The sequence below is a fragment of the Hyaena hyaena genome, unplaced genomic scaffold (assembly GCF_003009895.1).
Source record: "Hyaena hyaena isolate Hyena2069 unplaced genomic scaffold, ASM300989v1 scaffold_1555, whole genome shotgun sequence".
Taxonomy (NCBI): domain Eukaryota; kingdom Metazoa; phylum Chordata; class Mammalia; order Carnivora; family Hyaenidae; genus Hyaena; species Hyaena hyaena.
This window is the reverse complement of record NW_024082191.1, coordinates 22,112-42,937: the sequence shown is the minus strand read 5'-3', so window position 1 is coordinate 42,937 and position 20,826 is coordinate 22,112.

Sequence of the window (20,826 nt, the reverse complement as noted above, 5' to 3'; positions counted from 1 at the left end):
CAGGGACTGTGAAGTGCAAGATTTAGCAAAAAGGGAACTAATTTGAGGCTCCTGAGTGTTTTAGTCAGTTAAGCGTCTGACTCTTAATTTCGGCTCAGGTCATGATCTCACAGTTTGTGGGTTCAGGCCTGCGTAGGGCTCTGTGCTGTCAGTGTAGAGCCCGCTTAGGATGTGCTCTCTGTCCCTCTCTCTCTGTCCCTCCCCTGTGCTCTCTCTCTCTGTCTCAAAAATAGGTAAACTTAAAAAAAGGGAACTAATTTGCAGTGAGAAGCTCAGTGAAGTCTAGCTCTATAAAGAAATCTTTAACCTACACATTTGTAACTGTAGATTTGCTAGTTTCATAGTTAGTTTGACTTCTGTTCATAAAAAATAACTGTCAAGAAGAAACCTTTCTACACCTATGGGAAGTCTGTCTAATTGAGCAGTAAGACCAAATCCACAAATGCCACTACAGATCCAGAGGCTGACAAAGTACATGGGAAAACACGGGTCTCAGGAGCGCTGATCTCACATCCCTAAATCATTAAAGTGAAAATAACTGCTACATATGCAGATTGATCGCATGAAATAATCAGTTAAAAATCTCTTTGAGGGGCGCCTGGGTGGCTCAGTCGGTTAAGCATCCGACTTCGGCTCAGGTCATGATCTCACGGTTCATGGGTTCGAGCCCTGCGTCGGGCTCTGTGCTGACAGCTCAGAGTCTGGAGCTTGTTTCAGATTCTGTGTCTCCCTCTCTCTCTGACCCTCCCCTGCTCATTCTGTCTCTCTCTCAAAAATAAATAAAACATTAAAAAATTTAAAAAAAAATCTCTTTGAAAGGCAACAAAGTACACATACATGCGCGCATGCACATACACACACGTTTGGGATGACAGTCACTACTGCTGAATTACAAAATCATGAAACTAAAATAAGTTCAAAATTGCATACAGGGTACCAAACAAAGAAATATCTAAATTATTTTTGAACACTTGGGACGAGGGGAGAAAGCCAGCATGGAAATTTCATACTGGCTGGGGAGGTGGGAGATGGAAGATGGTGAAATGTGTATACAAAGCAAACGCTTCATTTAAAAACTATATTTCCTTCTTTATTAGTTTTTGCATATATGTCCACCTACAGGCCACATGTGAGGATGAGGTGCAGAGGCTTCCTTTCTTTCCTCTTTCCATTCCAAACAAATGGGCAAGAGAACTATACACAGGAAGAGCTGAGTCAAGTCTGAGGTCATATGCTATACTGTTCTCAAACGTGCATTCTTCATGTGTCCCATCCATTGTGGTCCATCACAAGGAACTTATAATAGTTAAATATAAACCTATGAATGATTCACTTGTGCTTCCAAATGAAGTACAAAAGATCCAAGGTCAACCCTATAATGGTTTTTCTGTCACTTACTTGTGTTATCTATAAATTTGCTGGACTGGGGAGCTATAGTAACCTCTCTCTTCCACTGGGTGGTGTAGCTACAGCTGATGCACACTGAAGACCTGCTTGCCTAGAATTCTCAGCAAATCACAAGGGTACTTAAATGAGCACAGTGCACTACCTTGTAATATTGACTTCAACCCAAACAATGTGCTTGCGGGATCTTTTAACAATTATTTTCCTTTTGAACAAAACATTGAGAGCATAAGCTTAAAAGACTGTAACTTCAATCTTTTGCTTCAAATGCAGGTTGCAGTGGGATGAAGCAGAAAATATGTATTATTAACACCAGCAGTTGTTAATGGTTGTAATGATAATACGTTATCTCCACCATACGGCGATAATGGGTTTTTTTTATTATTAAAGTAAATTTCGGCCTTTATTTATAGACATCAGCTAAATCAGAGAAAATGAAAATGCAAAATTACTACACAGCTCAAATTGAAGCAGCTCTTAAGACTCAGTGGGGAAAATGTATATGCATCATTGTATAGATGAAAAAGAATACAAGTATTTTAGCCCATTATAATGTCCACACATATAGGTTCTAAGGCTGTAGGAAGAGAAAAGCTAGTCAAAATAAAGAAAATACTCTTTTTATGATGTGATTTTTTTTTTACAGGAAAATGGATTCTAAAAGCAGTTTTTTTTAAACTAACTTAGTACAGACAAGAGAACATTATATGCTCTTTTCAATTATGACTCTTCCCCCTTAAATAACCTCACTTAGAAACAAATATGCACACAGCCAAATGGAATTTACACTGACCATTTAATAGTTTCATGTTCCCTTCCTCTTGAATTTTAGAAGCAAAGCTCTACTAATATCATCTTAAACATGTGTATTAAAAATACTATCCCTCAAAAGTGGCCTCTGAAATTATATTTGCTGTCAGAAAGATGCATATGTTTTAGTATAGACACATTTGTGAAAACTTGTAATTCTAGTAAAGGTAGTACTCTGGAGACTATTCCATTTGGTTTGATCAATTCAGAAAATAAAATAAAATACAAAGAATGAAGGTTAGTTGTGAGTATCACAGAAATCCATGTAATGAACTCCTACCTTAGCAAAGTGTTTATAAAGGTAATTTTAAGAACAAAAGGCTTAAAAGTGGGAAAAGATAAACAAACATATTTTTCCAATGTCAGCCACTACTAACAACAAATGAACAAGGATAAAAAACAAAACAAAACAAAACAAAAAAACCACACCAAACCCAAACTCTGCTTTGTTTTACTTCTTGCAGGAGAAAAAGTATCTGATCCTAACCAACCTGAAGCAATATAAGATCTCTGCTCACCACCCCTTGTCTAGACACCCATAACGCAAGGATGTGAAGCGGACTCCAAAGGAGAGCCCCATAGGAGATTATCAACCATCGTGGATGGTCTCAACATGTTACAGAAATGACTGGTATAGAGAAGGTACACCAATAGTAAGAGGCAAGGCAGCAAAGCATCACTGACTACCATTTGCAAAAATCCTATCACCAAATAAGACCAACAACTCAAAAGTCTTCACTGGTTAAAGTTCAGATCTGGTGGAAAAAAAACTAGAAAAGATGTGCTAGTAGTCTGCTGCCTAAATTATTAGAGGACTCAGACTAAATTGTTATCAGTAACATTACTATGGATTTACAGGGTGCACTGCCACTGCAAATACCTGGTAAAAACTCACCAGTACTTTTCTACAGACATCTCACTTAGTTTTTTTGTTATATTGATATCTGATCATTATAAAATTCTGAATATTACATAACATTAAATCAAATTATATATTTTCCTTGGAAGTATTTAATTAGACATACACAAATTCACAAGTTTTTCTTTCTAAATAATGAAATACTTCTCAAATGCTAACCATGTTTAAACACCTACATGCACCTTATCTTTTTCTTTTGTTTTTCTCTTGCTCTTTCTACATGTTTCTCCATTGTTTTATGGAGAAAAACATATATATATATATATATACACACACACACAGACACACACACACACATATAAACATATATATAAACATATGTGTATATATGGTCTCAACAGGAAATAGAAAAACACAAGAAGCAGACCAAATCACACACATGCCTAATACTCAAAGACTAAGTGTGTCATTACTTTGAATAAATCCTTCCAGTATATTTACAGCATGAAAAGAAGACTGATGTCAGGTGTAGTTAAAATCTTATTTATTGTGTGTGTTAAAAGAGAGAGACAGAGAGAGAATGGCAGCTACCACAACAGAAGCCACAGTGTTTTCATAACCTAATCTTTCACTTCTCTTTGGTAGAAGTGACTCACCAGTTCAGCCCCTGTGCAATGGGAGGGAAATACTCAAGAACACGAACATCAGAAGGATGAGATCAATTATAGCAGGCCATCTTGCAAGCTGTCAAACTCAACGCTGTCCTGCGCTAAACATCTTTCTGCATCAAAAATTTTGGCATTATTTTGTTAAGACAAAATTGCAGAGATGGATTATGGGACCCAATGGTATGATAATTTTTGTCATATGTTGAATCCTATTCAATGATAGATTATTATAGATGTTCTTATCCACGATCATACTGATATTAAGAAAAGCTGGTAAAAGCAAGATAAAAGGGGCCATCCAGATGTCCGAGGCCAGATACTCCCCTTGCATGCTTTTGGCTTCTGCCATCTTGCTTGCCTCCTGCATCCACCAACCACCTGCACAGCACCACTGATAAGTACCCTCTTCTATTCTTCTTTTTTTTTTTCTCAACCCCCTACCATCCTAGCCATAAAACAGGGCTGATACCAAGGTTTAGGGCTCAGCCTTTGGAGGTGACTCCACTGGGCCGGCACCAGTGTGCAATAAACAGTCTTTCCTGATTTGCTGAGTGCATGTGGCCTGTCTCTTCCTGGATGCCGATATCTGCTGTAACATTCTGGTACACTGTCCAGGAATCTGACAGCAGCACTGGCCCCTTGAGCCACCATTGTCAGAGGCCAGTGGAGAGGACATTCTTTGTAGGTGCCTGTGACAGAAAGGAAGGCACTCTGCCAATGATTTCACTGGACTCTGACCCTTGCCAGGCCCAACAACAGTTGGCCACCTCTGTGCTCAAATAGACTCCAGGGTGAATCAGAAAATGCTGCCAGGACAGGATATGGGCTTGGGTAAGTGTCCCTGGGGACCCAGGGCTATGTTCAGACCCACCCTAGAGGCAGAAGGGGAGCTTGATCACCTCCTAGGCAACAAGTCCTGGATGGAAGTCTGCAATCTGTGTGAATGTGTGTGAGAGTGCCTGTGCTCCACAGTTTTGGCTACGGAGCCTGAATCCTACCCTGGGATTCCGTGACGACCTCATACGGCTCAAGGCAGAATCAGGTCTGCAGAAGCCTGATCAGAGTCAGGGGTTTGTACTGACCTACCAATGCTAAGAAATGTCTAAGTCCCCAAGAGGGGAGTGGCTGAGAAGACAAAGTGACCTCTTCCCTCATGTTTGTCCTCCAACACCATACATTAGGAGGGATTCATCTAGAATACCAGGACGGGGGGAAATTCCTCAAAACCAACTGTTTTGGAATGTATTATTAAGAATTTTAAGGGCGCCTGGGTGGCTTAGTCGGTTAAGCGTCCGACTTTCGCTTAGGTCATGATCCCATGGTTTGTGGGTTCGAGCCCCGCGTCGGGCTCTGTGCTGACTGCCAGCTCAGAGCCTGGAGCCTGTTTCAGTCTGTGACTCCCTCTCTCTCTGACCCTCCCCTGCTCACGCTGTCTCTCTCTCTCTCTCTCCTAGAAATGAATAAAACATTAAAAAAAAATTAAAAAAAAAAAAAAGAATTTTAAAAGGGATTTTCAGGGGACTATGGTGTCAAATTGACCCCTGGGAAGTTATGAACCCTCTGTGAATGAGAATGGCCTGCATTTGGTGTAGGCTGGCCCACTGAGGGCACCCTAGATGTTCCCACAGTCTGAGATGTATACAAAGTAGTTAGTGGAGACCCTGGCCACCCAGATCAATTCCCATATATTGATCAGTGGCTGGAAATAGCCCAAGTCAAGCTTCCTTGGGTCTGGTTCTGCATTAACTGTAAAGGACAATGTAGGGTCTTAGTGGTACAGGCTGAGAAGACCTCACAGCAGAAAAAAACCACCCCCCCATCCTCCAAGAAAATTCAGAAGTCTCTCCATTTCCACCACCATATGCCCCCAGTGCCCCATCAATCAAGGGAGGGAAACCTCACCTGCCTGGCAGTACACCCCTGTAATTCTTGCCTCAGCCAGCAGCCAGCCCAGACCCACCAGGACACCTGAGTCAGTAAGAAGATACCTTAGGTCTGTGGCTCAAGGTCTCAGGCCAATGCAGATGCCATTGCAGGAAACTAGGGGTCTTCTGAGAATAGGCCCCTAGGGAACCCTACAAGAGAGGGGATCGGTTTTCTATTACCTACCGTTCTCTACTACTGACCTCCTCAACTGGAACACCACACACCATCACAGATGACAGATGACAGATCTCCTAGAATCCATAATCCAAACTCACCACCCTGCTTGGGTTGACTGTAAACAGCTTCTGCTTACTCTTTTCAACACAGAAGAGCGCTGACAAATTGTCACCGAAGCTAGAAAATGGCTCCAGACTCAAGCACCAGATGGGTATCTAGACATGGAGGCTTGTGTATGGGAGGCTATGCCCAAAGAGGAGCCCCGAGGGGACCCCAACACAGAGGTGGGAAGGGCCAGATTAGAAAGATACTGATTTGTCTTCCTTCAAGGGTTGTAAAAGCAGGGGCCAAAAAGCCCACCAACATGACAAAGGTATCTGAGGTCCTACAAAAGCCAGAAGAGAGTATGGTTGATTTCCATTAAATTTTATGTGAAGCCTTCAGAGTTTACATTCCTTTCAACCTAGAAGCCCCTGAAAATCAGCACATGGTCAATATTGCCTTCATGGGACAGACCCAAAGTGACATTAGACAGAATCTCCAAAAATTGGAAGGATTTTCTGGAAAAAAATGCCACCGAATTATTGGAAATCACCAACAAGGATTTTGTAAATTGGGATCAAGCTGCCAGAAAGGAGGCAGACTGAAGAATGAAACAACAGGTAGCTCTCCAGGCCGTGGCCTTGGGGCAACCACCCCCTCCAGGAAGGCCCCCACAGAAACCATAAGGGATGCAAGAACAAAAGAGAAGGGCACCATTGAGATGGGCTCAATGTGCCTACTGCAAAGAATTTGGACACCGGGAAAATGAATGCCCCAACCGCCAAAAGGGAAAACCAAAAAACTCTGCTCCACCCAGCTGCTACCATCCAAAACCACCTGAGGCTGACCTGACTGGACTGGCAGGAGTGTGAACTCTGATTAGGAAACACTAGGCTCTATGCAACTAGGCCCCTGTGAATCCATGGTCAAAATGAAGGTGGGAGGCCAAACAATAGACTTCATCATCGACACCTGGGCCAAACACTCTGTGGTGACACACAAGGTGGCACCTGTTGGGTGGAGAAGTCACCATCGCAGGAGCCACAGGGCTGCAAACATGACGGCCATTTTGTGGTCCCCGACAATGCCAGCTTGGGGGGGGGGTCACCAAATAGTTCATCAATTCCTGTATCTACCCAAGTGCCCGGTCTCATTGTTAGAGACCTCCCAGCCAAGTGTGGCGCAGAAATAGCCTTCACTTCACAAGAAGAGACGCCAATTATGCCTAAATGAAAAGGCCCAACCCATGATTTTGTCTCTGACAATTCCACAGGAAGATAAATGGAGATTATATACTTCCCCTCCTGGTGAGCCAACTGTGGCCCCCAAGCTAGAAGCTTAATTCCCTTCAGTTTGGGCAGAAGGAAACCCCCCTGGTCTGGTAAACACCCCTCCCCACCTGTCGATATTAATTCACCTAAAGCGTGGATCCCAACCTGTCAAAATACTCCAATACATGATCCTATAGGAGACATGGCTACGGATCCAGACACACTTGGACAGCTACTCAAATGGGGACTCTAAAATGATGCCATTTCCCATGGAATACTCCCCTGCTGCCTATGAAAAAGCCTGGGACAAATGATTACTGGCCTGTGCAGGACCTAAGAGCCATTAATGAAGCAGTCATCACACTGCATTCAGCATTGCCTAACCCATACACTCTGCTAGGACTCTTAGTCTCTGAAGCAGGATGATCCACACATCTAGATTTAAAGGATACCTTCTTCTCTCCAGCTAGCACCTAACAGCTAACTCCTATTTGCTTTTGAAAAGGAAAACCCTAGCACCAGGGCACAGGAACAGTTAATCAGACTAGGCTGCCGGAAGAATTCAAAACTTCACCAGCCTTATTCAGTGGGGCGCTGGCATCTGATTTAGCCAGGTTTCTGGGATGGGACCTAGGATGTGTCCTCCTCCAATATGTGGAGTATCTCCTGCTAGCCAGTCCCATGTAGACCCAGTGCTGGGAGGGAACCAGGGTCCTACTCAGGCTACTAACAGAGGAGGGATACCAGGTGTCAAAGAAAAAGGCACAGATTTGCCAACAGGAAGTTAAATATTTGGGCTTCAAAATTACCCAAGGCAAACAGACGCTGGTAGCCGAAAGGAAATGGCACAGGCAGTCTGTGCCATTCTGGTTCCCACTACTGCCGGCAGGTCCAAGATTTCCTGGGAGCAGCAGGATTCTGTTGAATATGGATCCCAGGGTTCTCAGAGTTGGCCAGATGTTTCCATATGATGCACTAAAGGGGAAAGAGAGAGCACCCCTTTTCTGAGGCCCTAAACATGAAAAGGTGTTCAAAACTATAAAAACAAAACTTACAGAGGCACCAGCCTTGGGACTCCCAGATGTATCACGAGATTTCAACCTGTTCATACATGAGAAGAATGGGGTGGCCCTGGGGATTCTCCCCCAAGGATTTGGACCTGGGCAACAACCAGTGGCATACCTTTCAAAGCAGACTGACCCATTTGCACCAGGATGACATCCTGTCTGAGGGCCCTGGCAGCCACCACATTTTTAATCAAGGAAGAAGACAAAGTCACACTGGGGCAAAACCTAAATGTTAAGGTTCCCCATTCTGTTATTACCTTGATGGATGCCAGAGGGCAACACTGGCTAACACATGCTCAGATGAAATATCAGGGACTGCTATGTGAGAACCCATGAACAAGACTGGAAGCTGTAAAAACTCTAAACCCTGCCACATTATTGCCCGCAGGGGCAGGGCCCCTGGAGCATGACTGTCTAGAGGTCCTTGATGAAGTCTATTCTAACCAACCCAACCTATCAGACAGACCCTTACAGAATCCTGACCTCATCCTGTACACTGACAGTAGCAGCTTCATGAAAGAAGGCAAAAGATATGCTGGTTTTGCAGTAGTCTCTGAGGTCATAGAAGCAAAGGCCCTTCCATAAGGATGGTCAGCCAAAAGAGCAGAATTGTGGGCCCTAATAAGAACATCAGAACTCAGTAAAGACAAACAGGCAACATATACAATGACTTGCGCTCTGCGATTGCTAGTCTACATGTACATGGGGCTCTGTACAAGGAGAGAGGGCTCTTGACCACAGGAGGAAAAGAAATAAAAAATCGGGAAGAAATCCTAAAACTATTAAGGGCAGTCTGGAAACCAAAAAAGGCAGTACTCATCCACTGCAAGGGACACCAAAGAAGAAAGAACTCTGTGCTGGAAGGTAATCAACAGGCAGGTGCTGCAGCTAAACAAGCAGCGGGAAAGCAAATACCCCTCAAAAATCATGCTGGTCCCAGAACTGCCAACTTCCCCAAAATACACAATCCAAGAAATAAAGTGGGCACAACAGGAAATAGGAGCCAGAAAAAAGAAGGACGGTGGATAGTACCAGAACAAACAGTCTACATACAGGAGAAGGTAGCCCACAAGGTGCTTCTCCAACAGCATGAATTCACCCACCTAGGAAAAGCGGCCCATGAAACCTTACTGAGCCATCACTAAGTAACTGTTCAACTCCCATCCCTCTGTGCCTCAGTCTCTCAATGCTGCCTCTTTTGCACTCAAAATAACACCAAACAAGCCTCTGCTGGATGCATGGAAATCCAATGCTGTGATCAGGCACCCTTCAGAAATTTACCAAAATAAGGCCCAGTAGAGGATACAAGTATCTTTTGGTATTAGTCTGCAAGTTTTCAGGCTGGGGTGAAGCCTATTCCACATGCACTCAAAAGTCAAGAGAAATAACCAAGGTCCTGCTAAGGGCTATCATTCCCAGGCATGGAAGCCCATTAACCATAGGCTCAGACAATGGCCTGGCTTTTGTGGCCAACGTGGTGAAAAAAGTAGCCAAAACCCTAGGTACCCAATGGGACTTACACGCAGCCTAGTGGCCCCAGAGTTCAGGGAAAGTGGAATGTATGAATCAGACCCTTAAATCAGCCATGGTAAAACTATGTCAGGAAATTAACTTGCCCTGGCCAGATATACTATCCTTAGCTCTTCTTCGAATATGCTATACACCACGGGCAAAAATAGGATTCTCCCCACTTGAAATCCTATATGGAAGACTCCCTCCACTAGTCCAATTCAAGGGGCACCTGACAGGGCTAGGGAATTTAGAAATACAAAAACAACATCAAAGACTAGGGAACACTGTACTGGAGATACAAAGATGGGTGACAGACAGGATACCTATTTCCCTAGGAATAACTGTACTCCCCCAGAAATCTGGGGAGCAGGTTTGGATAAAAAAAAACTGGAAAAAAGAACCACTTAAACCTACATAAAAGGGACCTTATTTAGTTGTGCTAGCCACGCCCACAGCTCTCAGGGTTGAAGGACTAACCACCTGGCTCCAACATTCACAAGTAAAGGCAGCCCACCTGTCACCTGACAACTACTTGGAATGGAAAAGAACTGCTAACCAAAAATAATCCTCTACAAACCACCCTTAAGAAGACAGTAGATGATATGTGGGGTACAGCCAACATATAACCAGAAGCCTGAGGAAATCACCAAGCAACTTAAATGAATATAACAAATCATTCTCTCTCAAATTTCACTTTCATCCTCTATTTCTCTTTCCATACTTGTTGCTATATTCTTTGCTGTAGGGCTGACCCAAGTTACTCCCGCACATGGGCACCTCAGTCACAAACTCGTTAGCCTTCCTCTACTTATTAGTGTCAGGATGCCTTATTCTCCTTAGATGTATATGATCTGAGTTATCATTGATGTCCCCCTCTGCATATTGTTCTCCACCTTTATAACTGTCTCCTACCCCAGGTAAGATCACCCTATACTGTCCCTGCTACACATATTCCTGTTCCTAAAATGTTCAAGAGGAGTCTTCTCACTCCTGTCATGCAAATGTATGACTAATCACTCACCCTTATCCCCCAAGGCACAAAGAACCACTCTATGCTCCCAACCGTTGAACCCCATCTACTGTCTTCATGAGGGACAAACTTACGTAACACTACCTGCTACCCCACTCGGCCTCCTAAAGAGGCCATTCCTCCCCGTGCCCTTCCCGACTTCTGCTCTAACTCCTCCCCGTGTCAATTCCTCTGGTCTGCAGAGACGACACTACCACCATGCCCCTGTGCCACCTGTGTACCCCCACATGCCAAATAGATGTTATGATACCAGGAGGGTCACTCCCTGTACCAGAAGTGGTAAAACTTACTGAATGGGAAAAATAAAATTAAAACACAATTGTGGGCTGCCTGATCCAACATGCCCTGATGTTCCCCATGTCTGCTGGGTCACTTCTGACCTAACCTTTCAATCTCGGTCTGAACATAAATCAGACAGACCACTTGTCTTAGATCCCCATCTATACCAAATGTTAAACACCACACATCGCCTCTTCAATGATACCAATCCCAGCCTGGCCAGAGCCTGCTGGCTCTGCTTGTCCACAGGACCCCCTCCATTATAAAGCTACTCTGATAACAAAGGCAACTGTAAATGTTACCCTGTTAACTAAAGACCCAGACGCCCACATGGTGAGACCTGAGTAACTTGAGTCGAACCATCCCAAAGAGCTCCCAGGTGCCTGACAAACAAAATGGGAATGGAGCCAGTTGGCAATCTGACCACTGGCAAACTCAACCAGACTCTTCACAGTCAGAAATTCAGTCATCTTCTTATAACTCAACCCTGGTGTCGACCCCTCCCAGGGCTTCTCTTTGTATGTGGGTCAGAGCCTACTCTACCAGCCAATTTGACAGGCATCTGCACCCTAGCCTTCCTCACTCTTCAGATAAACATTATACCCAACAATTAGTCTCTTATAGTACCCTTGGCAGCATATACTCAATCAAAAAGAGCCATTCAAGTCATCGCCCTGCAGACTGCCTTAGGAGTAACAACAGGAGGGGCGCCTGGGTGGCTTAGTCGGTTAAGCGTCCGACTTTCGCTTAGGTCATAATCTCACAGTTTATGGGTTTGAGCCCCGCGTCAGGCTCTGTGCTGACTGCCAGCTCAGAGCCTGGAGCCTGTTTCAGTCTGTGACTCCCTCTCTCTCTGACCCTCCCCTGCTCAAGCTGTCTCTCTCTCTCTCTCCTAGAAATAAATTAAAAAAAAAAAAAACATTTAAAAAGGAATAACAGCAGGAGTAAGAAGACGAGGAATAGTGTCCTCAACCACTTACTATCATGAATTGTCCAAGGACCTAAAAGATAACATAGAACGGGTTACCAAATCTCTGATGGTTTTCAAGACAAAGTGGACTCCCTAGCAGGGGTAGTCTTACAAAACTGAAGAGGGCTGGATCTGCTACCTGCCAAAAGAGGAGGACTATGTCTTTCCTAAACGACGAATGTTGCTTCTCTGTAAACCAATCAGCAATAGTCCGAAATATGGCCAAGCAGTTAAGGGAGTGAATCAACAAATGAAGAGAGGAATTAGCAGATTCATGCAACTCTTGGAGCAACATATGGAACTACGCATCCTGGCTCCTTCCTTTAACTGGTCCTCTCCTAATGCTGGTCATAGTCCTCCTGTTTGGCCCTTGTCTTCTTAATATGCTAACCAGGTTTGTTTCCTCTCATCTAGAAGCTATAAAATCCAGATGATGCTCCAGTTGGACCATTCTAGCTGTCACTACTCTCCTCAGGATGACAAAGAACCCTAGCTGCCTCATCCCTCTCTTCAATGTCGCTGTCCAGCAGGAAGAAGCCAGAACAATTTTGCCCCTCCTCCTATGGCAGCAAAGGGTTCCCCAGCCCCCACAAACTGATTTCCTCTAAGTCAGCTATAGCAGCTTGAGAATCAAGAAGGGGGAATAAGAAAAGTTGGTAAAGCAAGATAAAAGGGGCCAGCCAGATGTCCGAGGCCGGATACTCCCCTTTGTATGCTTTTGGCTTCTGTGATCGTCTTGCCTCCTGTGTCTACCAACTGATTAAGTGCCCCCTCCCATTTCTCTTTTTCTCTCTCAACCCCCTACCATCCCAGCCATAAAACGAAGCCGATGCCAAGGTTTGGGGCTCAGCCTTTCGAAGTGACTTCTGTGGGCAGGCACTCGTGCACAATAAACAGACTTTCCTGATTCCCCAAGTGTGTGTGGTTTGTCTTCTCCTGGGCGCAGAGTATTTGCTATAACAGTATCAGTCTATAACTTCTTTGATTGTATAAAGTGTGGTTTTATATCAAGGTGCAGTTCCTTCATTCAAGAAAAGGAGAGGGCAAAAAACAAGGGGCTTTTACGAAATGTGACAGTTTATAAAATTTAGATTTGGGTAAGGAGAATTTCACAAATCAGACACTTGGGTTGGGTATAAAGTTCGTAAGGAAGGATGATAATGAAATTCAATTATGATTATCATCATAACTTAATCGGTAGCAGTACTGAGCTCCTATCAAATCTCACTTTCCCATTTTATGGATGATGAAATAATGTTAATATAGTATGACAGTTTTAAGGATATGTCCAAAACTTCTTTGATATTCTCTTGAGGAGATAAAACTTACTTAAGTATGGTCTGGACTTCCTGACTCACTTCTAGTGAACCTAAATGTCTCTTCTGGGATTAGGTTATAAAAAGACTATGGCCTTAGTCCTATGTGTGCCATGTCATAAGGAGCCCTATGAAGAGGCCCACATGACAAGGAATAGAAGCCCCCTACAAATTTCCATATGAGTGAGCTTGAAAGCATCCGTTCCTGCAACCTCAAGCGAGATGAGCCAGAATCACCCAGCTAATTTGCTCCCATTTTCCAGCCCATGGAAAAAGGTAAGTCATAATAAATACTATTTTGAGCTTCTGAATTTGTATTTGTTTAGAAAGCAGTAATAGATAACAACACATAAATTGATTTGCCCAAGGTGACACAGCTGGAAATGGAAGAGTTCAAGCTCTCAACCACTTTGATATGCTTGCTGTTAGGGAAGGGAAGAGGGTGTGAAAAAAGCTAAGAATAATTTAGAAGGTTTCCCCCTGCTCTGAATGAAAAGGGAGAAATAGAGAGGCAGCCATTCTGCTTTGCTTCTGTTCCTGCTCCCAAAGTTTATACAAAAATACCTTTGCCATTTTATTACCTAATTGTATCTTATTCTGAAATATGTGAAACAGGATATCTGAAACGCTTGCCAAATGGAAATGTCTTTTTAAAGATTAAAAAAAAAAAATTAGAGAAGATTAATCAGGTTGTCTTTCTTTCAAATCACAGCAGAATTTCCTAGTCCAGTGGTTCCCAAAGCATGGTCCCAGCACCAGCAGCCTAAGTAGAGGCCCCGGAGCTCTTTCAAGAGGCCCCAGGGCAGACTACTAAATTGGAATCTCTGAAGGTGAGCTCAAGAATCCAGGTTCTAACAGGCTTTTTAGGTGGTTTTTACGCACACAGGAGTTTGAGAAGCACTGCTCTAGATTTACAACTTGTGAAAATGACAATGGCTGCCCTACAGCTTTATGCCTATTAGAGCTTAAAGTGTTTTCAAGATGAGAGCAAAGGCTTTGGGTGGCCTTCGCCTAATTAAAATGTTTAAAGAGAATTTAATTACTAAATGCCAACCCATACAAATGTAAAGATCTTTCCTAGGGAGGCTGTGTGATGAATTGAATACATTTTTTAATCAAGTGCTTGGCAAGCAGTATGGGTTTTCTTGTTTGTAAACAGCTATACGAATGCTAAACATATTTATTCACAACTTGACAAGAAATATTGCCCGGTAATTAATCATTTCCTAGTCCTAATTCAGACAAAATACAAATACAAAAACAAAATGTGTATCCCTTCTCAATATATGAGTCACATATATAAATAATAATTATATCTATCTGGTATGTACATATGTACAGGTCTTCTTAGGCAAAACAATGCGAGATACTGAAAGCATGTTGGTCATGAAAAGGACATTTCATTTTTTTAAAATAATATATGTCACTAAGAATATTATTGTTTGTTTTAATGGTTTTCGATTGTAAGTCTTAAAACTCAGACTATCTATTAATTAGACTTCCATTAGTGATTGTTTTAATAAAATGAAAACTTTTAAAGAATCACCTATGTTTAAGGAAGAAAATGATTAAAATCTAAAGATTAACATCAGTTCTTTAAACAAGTTTCAAAAATCATCACTAGCAATTAGCTACTGAAATACACTGTACTTTGGTTCACTAGTTTTATTAAACTGTATTCTCAAGATGCATATGTTAACAGGAATGACTCTCAACTGGATAGCATGCTAAAATTCAAGGTCTATAAAACTGAGTTAGTTTCTTAAATATCATTTTACTTATACCCTTCGAAGGATTTCTACCTCATTTCCTAGGAACACTAATACTAGAAGTACCAAAAGACACTGCAGTTAAATACAAAATTCACCAGAAAGGTCAACACCAGAAATGAGGTAAAATGTTACCAAGTCATTACAGAGAAAAACAACTGCTTGAATATAAAAAGCGGTATGATTTTATAAGTGTGTGTGACTGGGGTTTTTCCCACAGTCTTTTCAATATTCAGTGAGCAATTATTACATGGCAAGCAATGGGTCAGAGTTAGTTACAGAAATCAATAAACCTCTGGTTTGAATGCTGGGGGTGGGGAGGACAGTGAGAAGGAATGTTTGTGGGCAGGAAGGGAACACAAACAATACAAGGTGCAGACAAAGCCAATATAAGCAAGATTGTTGAAGAGGTAACTTGAACTCCCACCACTGGAATATTAGGTCACTAATAAACTATATTATAAATCAACGTATTTGCCAATACAGAATAAAGGTTCATAAAAAATTGAGACAATCTGGGGCACTGGGTGGCTGAGTGGTTAAGTGCGGACTTTGGCTGGGGTCACGATCTCACGGTTTGTGAATGTGACCCCCACATCTGGCTTTGCGTTCGCACCTCAGAGTCTGGAGCCTGCTTCAGACTCTATGTCTCCCTCTCTCCCTGCCTCTCCCCTGCTTGCACCCAAAATAAATAAATGTGTAAAAAAACCTGAGTAAATCTGTTTTAAGCAGTAGCTAAAGTTAAACTATTCATACGTTCTTTTAGCAATTTTACTACTAACAATTTATCAGAAATATACAAGTTCATAAAGACATAAAGTTAATGACCACTGGAAAAAGAAACTGAAAAACTTTACAGTCATCAAGATAGGGCTTTGTAATAAATTATCAGACATTAATTTTATGGAATAGAAAAAAATGAAGTAGTTCTGGTATATTAACATAAAAATGTCTCTAAGATCTACTGTTAGGTGAAAATTCAAGTCACAGAAAAAAACATACAGGATGGGCCATTTATTAAAAGAACAATGAAGATGCATATGTAAACACATTCAGTGCGTGCACTGGGAAGGTGTACACTTAATTTCTGCCTATGACTGGTTCTGGGAAACAATATACTTTTAAATTGTTTAAAAAGTACATGAGAATACCACATTTCTGCATGTGTGTAAAAGTTTTGTCTGTCAGTGGGTAAGCACCAGTAATTCTGACTGCTTGTCTTTGTTCCTGATGATTCTGGAAATGGAAAAAAAAAAAACCCCACAAATTTCACTGAGATAGTAACGAACATAAAAATCCTCCAATAGGCAGATGGAAATAACATAAAAACACTGCCTCACTTGTTGAATGTTTCTTGCTTTTTGTTTTTACAGAAACACATTAGTGTGTATTTACTTTGTAGAAGAGATGTACTTTACAATATTTTCCAAATATTAAGAAAATTCTATGAAGAAGTGACAATGACAAACAATTAAAATCTAACCCCCAGCCAGACCTGGCTTGGTGAATCACTCTACTGCTTGGCTCCTTCTTATTTCAGGAAAATATATACATAAACAAACATGAACACACACACACAAACACAAACACACACACACACACACACACACACACACATTCATATACTTTTCTCCCCCAAAAATATGTCAATGATTTTCAAAAGCAAATAAAGAGTGCCATATCTTACGCACTAACAACCAACCGTCTCTATCTTAGAACTCAGCTTTCATAGGCTTTCGAAGAAAATGTGAATATGGAGACATGCAGTCATTATCTCACACAGATGTTTAATGTGGCCACAAGAAGCCACAGATTGTGTTCATTCTATAGTCATACAAAGGGCAGAAGATGAATAATATTATTTCTGGAAAATCAGGACACTTAAAATTCTTTATAACCAATGTTCTACAGCAGTTTCATGCATACTAACCCTACAAATTTGTGTTTCTCCTAACACCAGTGCACCATCTATCTGTCTACTATTTATTGGATATTTCAAAACTTAACTACATTAATTGAAGAGGGAATGGTATCACTTTCAAAAACAAGAAAGTAGTATACATTATCATGAATTAAAATAATAAAATAATGGGGAAAAAGTATAGTACTTTTATTAAATTCTAGCTGGATACATCCTGCCATTGGCCCTGAGCCAAAGTGAAGTGTTAAAGCCACACTGGCATGAGAGATTTTTTTGAATTTTCAAGAACTGAAAAGGAGATAAAGAGTGAACAAACCCTCTCATTTGTTCCAATACTGTATTGTGAAATTTTTCAAGTATTCAGAGAAGTTGAAAAAGTTGAATAGGGAACACACATGTCCCAATCATGTAGAGACCACCTATTGGCATTTGCTCCATTTCCTTTACTACCTATCTTCTACCCATCTCTCTATCCAGGAGCTATGGCTTTTTAACACTATTATTTAACCACCTAGAGAGAGTTCTCTCAATAATCACTCAAGGTCCTCACCCACAATTCTGGAAATACTGTTCTGAAAGGTAACATGATCACTCCCTAACTCCTTTGCCTACCCAGGAAGGCTTGTTACCATATCTAGCTCCTTCTTCAGTTTCTTCTGGATCTTTAACTAGTCCCAACACACGAGTAGACAACTGAACTGAACAAACTATTTGCAGTCACCATTACTTACAGGATTTTGTCTGATGACCTGCACAATCAAAGGCTGAGGGCAGCCTGGCCCTAATTCACCCATCTGGCCTCATGGTAACTCAAGGAGCTGATTTTTTTATTGAATGCTAACTATATCCTAGGTGCTGTCCCAGGAATTTCCCTTGCTTATCTCTTGTTCCCCCAAAACATCTCCATGAAGAACTTCATATTACTCTAGGTTTATGGGCAAGCAAAAGGTAGCAGAGAAAAATTTCTAACACTGCCCATGCCTGTGTGATTCTCAATCCTATCACTGAACCATTTTAAGCACTGTCTCAGTGTTCCAGCAGACCTCATGTAGCACATGTATGTTTCTTCCAAAACCCTACATGACTGCATGCTCTGCACTCTGTGGTTCCTGCTGTTTTACTGCATTCCCTATACATCCTTTATCCAAGCCTTACTCATCCCTTGAAACACAACTTTAATGCCATGTCTCAGTGATAAGCCCTCACATATTTTAATAAGTGACTTGAAGAAATGAGCCAATACTTACAAGGTCAAAATTCCTGTTGGATAAACTAAGTGAAATATTAGGTCTTTTGGTAAGCAAGTCTTTACACAGCCAAGATGAAAATATTTCTAACATGTGGTTTTAGAAAGGAATGATAACACAAAAATCCAGCTGATTCTAAATAATCTATAAGGGGGTGCCCTCAGAACTGTTGAGCTAGGTATCAGCACCTTCATATGATGTTTCCCTAGAGGGCATCCCCCTCCTAGTATCCTTAAATTCTTCAGGTTCTCGATAAATCAATACAAAGATACTCTATTAAAATGACTACGCAGATATCAATTTTCATTCTTTTTCTTATATTTATTTCTGAGGACAGTTATATCATGAAATTAATTTAAAATGAGAACCATAATGATGGCTCTCAGAATGTCTGTATGATTACTTTTTAAGTAATGGGTCATAGATTCATAGAGCCTTAAAGTTATAAAAGATTTTCTAGATAGGGTAGTCTGTGGTATGCTAGTAAACTAGAACTCAGGAGGGGAGGCAGGAATGGTGGCGGTTGTAAGCCCTGATTTGTAGTGTTTACCAATTTCCATGGTGAAAATAAGCCCATCATGGCCAATTTCAGGTTACCTAAAGTTTAACAATCTGCTCACAAAACTCCTAAATACTTACCACTACTGTTATACTCCAGATCTGTTGCTGAAAGGGTGAGGAAACTGATGGATGAAGAGGTTCAAGAGTTGTTCAAGGTCATAAGAAAATAAAATGCAGTGTCTGGTTTAGAAGCTGGATTAACTGACTCTTGATCTAGCCCAGTTATTCTCAACTCATTACAATCATCTTGGAACTTTGGAAAGATACCTGCTCAGTCTTATTCCGAAGAATATAAACAGAATCTCTAGAGATCTGCCTCTTCCCTAAAAAACAAAAACTCCTCAGGTGCTTCTGATACAACCAAGTTCAAGAACCCCTATAATTCATTCCTCTACCTTATGTTGCTTAGTAGGAGATCCCCATTCCTTCCTATGAACTTGGGCTGTGAAAAAAGCATACATTAATAAAGAGTAAATTATCATATTTTTTATAATACCTTTAAACGCTGTTAAGTTTCAAACATTCTCCATGTATGACGATGAATTATACCTGTGTGAATATTTTCTAAACTTTTGGGCCTACTTTCACAAAAAGACTGATCTGTAATTAGTGTATTGATTTTATGTAAATAAGTACTTCTGTGTTGATTAACAGGCTGGCAAAAATTAGTCCTCTTAACAGATAAAAAATACGTTTTCTTCTACTAGTTCATGAAACACTTTCTTACATGTAGAAAAGAGGTAACCTTTAATTAGTCATCTAAATTAATTATCACAAGTTCCTTATCAAGTTTACTAAATAATTCCACATCCAGTTTAGCTCCCCCTCCCTCCCTGTTTGTATCCCTTCCTGCCTTGCATTCACATACTTCCTGAGGGTGTATGGAGTATAGGCTACTACATTCAACCCAAGACACTCCTGGGTATAGGAGATAGCATCTAATAAATTCATCTAATTGTCATTCAGCAGCTTAAATTCTATTCCGGTCTGCATTTGTAAATTATAGTTCAATTAGTAGCTTTATTTACAAGTCATGAACACCATTTTAATTTTGCAGATTTTGTGGATATGTTTAAAGAGTCTTCTAGGCAAATTAGTTGCAGTTTATAACTGTGTGATCTTACAGTTTAAAAGAAGCATCAAGTATTATTTCCTTTTCAAATGGAAGCACAGATCAAGGTCTACAGTAGATCTTCCTATTACCTTTCCTTTAAATTCCTTAAACTTAGGAAAATCCACTATCTATTTCTGCTCCACTCCCCTTCATCCTTATCATGTTTCTCTCTCTACCTCGCAGCTTATAAGCAAGGACTGCAACCCTGGACTTCAAATGTTACAATGCTTGAGTTACGAAGCATTTTCCTTTCAAAGGAATGATGGGAAGGAAATGTTGAGTGTGACAATGTCCTCCCAGCCCCCACTTCCTGGTTACCTGACTACAAATTAAAAAGCAGTGGGGAAAAAACTTTCAATGTAGTTACCCTCAGGTAGTGGGATCCTCTAGATATTCTCTGATAGAGGATCCTGTCAACCACTTGCCTCCTCAAAAGGCTCTGCCTCTCGAAAATTGGCCTCTTCACTGGTCACATGTACATTGGTTACAAATGGTACTATCCAGTTCAAACACAATTCTAGGGGCAAAGTTTAAGAAATACATCTAGATACACCCAGAATGCTACAGTATACTTCGGCAAGCTCCTAAGGTTGTCATGGTTACACTTTCATGTTCAAACATGGTAAGCATGTCCATTATGGCCTACTGTTCTTACACAAAACTTACTAAAAAATATTAGATGGTATAGGGCTGAGTGACAGCAGCCTTCGAATCAATAGACACTGCTTAAATAAAAACCTTGGGCTTAAACGAGGCAAATTTTTATTTTCACTTGCAAGATTTTGTAAGAATTTGGCTTAGAACTGAATAAAAATAGCAAAAGAAATAAACTAAATTATGAGCTTGTGATGTAAAGAGATAATATCTTACTCACTGATATATC